We start from the raw sequence: 1,729 nt of genomic DNA, 5'->3' as shown, positions 1-1,729 counted from the left end.
TGACAATAATAATAATAGTAGTAATAATAATTAGGTAATATTTTTTATTTTAGCGCATGTATTTTCCTCCTTTTGTATATCGGATCTATCCAAGGAATTCAAAAATCTATGTCATTTGGTGGTCAACTTTGAATTTTTAATTCTTATTTAGTATTTAATAATCATTCTGTCTATTTCTTGTTCTCAACATGTCGATGGTTAGTGGTAGGAATTGAGCAATTTGTGTCAACAGAGGTTAATCTGATGCGACAGATCGATCATATGTTGCACCAGGCGGTTATTAGTAAAAAAAGGTTATTGTTGTTATTGAGAGGGTGAAAAAGAAAATAAAAGACATGGCTTTCCGATTATTTAATATGAAAAATATTTCATAAATAAATAATAAGAAAATAAATGATAAACATAATTTATAACCGTAAAAGAACGGTTATTTAATTTTAATAACTGATCGTGACTTTTCACCATTTTTGTTTTTGAATTTATGTTTTAAAATTATTTATTATATAATAAAAAAAAAAGTCACAATATTGGATAAAAACAAGGTGAAGGTAAGTCGTGACTTTTCGTCTTAAACAAAAACACATACATTCATCAGTGTTGCTGATGCATCAAATTTTCCATCTGTTGCGATTGATGTATAAGCTGTTAGAAGAAATCAAAAAAGATATTAATATAGAACGTCTATTTGCTGCTACAGATGGTATATCTGTTGCAACTAATGGTTTATCAGATTCAACAGATATACAATCTGTTGCTAGAAAATTAAAATGGTTATTATTTTATTAAAGAATTTGAAAAGGTATTTTTTTTTAATTTATAAAATAAAAAAGTCAACAAATTTGGATTAATGATATGATGATAGTTTTTTTTTTTTTAAGAAAAAGTAGATTATATGTTGCAACAAATATATTATCTGATGCAACAGGCTCACTATTGTTGCAACAGATGATATATCTGTTGTCACGGATGATTTATCTGATGCAACCGATATAGAATCTGTTGTCACAACTCAATAAAAATGGTTCTTGAAAAGAACGAATTAATAATAATAATCTGAAAAGTCATGACTTATCACAATATTTCTTAATTTAATTAAGTCATTACTTTTCACATTAATCAAAAATGTAATTAATAAATGGAGGTGAACAGTTAGATTATATGTTGCAATAAATAAGTTATCTGATGCAACATATTTTATATTTGTTGCAACAGATGATATATCTGTTGTCACAGATGTGTTATCTGATGCAACATACATAGAATCTATTGTCACAACTCAATAAAAACGGTTCTTGAAAAGAACTAATTAATAATAATTATCTAAAAAGTCATGACTTATCACAATATTTATTTTTTTAATTTAATCAAGAATGTAATTAATGAATGGAGGTGAATAGTCGCGCCTTTTTGCCTCTCATTAAAATTCAATCCTCTATAAATAGGTCTCTCTTTACTCAATCGTTCATTCAACTACACTCTATTTATTTATTGCATCTCGTCTTTCATATTACACTCTAGAAGATTATGGCTGACCCAGTGTGGGACGTTGCTTTTCTGCAAGACGCCGTGAATGAACTTCGAAATCAAATTCGTGACCTACAATGGGAACTGGGAGGAGTTAGAGCAAGAATGCTCCTCGAGATACGCAGGCTGAAGAGGGTCTTGCTACTTTCGGTTGAAGATTAAAAGGCCTGCTGGCAATGATGATGATGATGATAATAATAATAAT

Source organism: Capsicum annuum, chromosome 3, assembly GCF_002878395.1.
Source record: "Capsicum annuum cultivar UCD-10X-F1 chromosome 3, UCD10Xv1.1, whole genome shotgun sequence".
Lineage (NCBI taxonomy): Eukaryota > Viridiplantae > Streptophyta > Magnoliopsida > Solanales > Solanaceae > Capsicum > Capsicum annuum.
Note: the sequence above shows the minus strand (reverse complement) of the source record.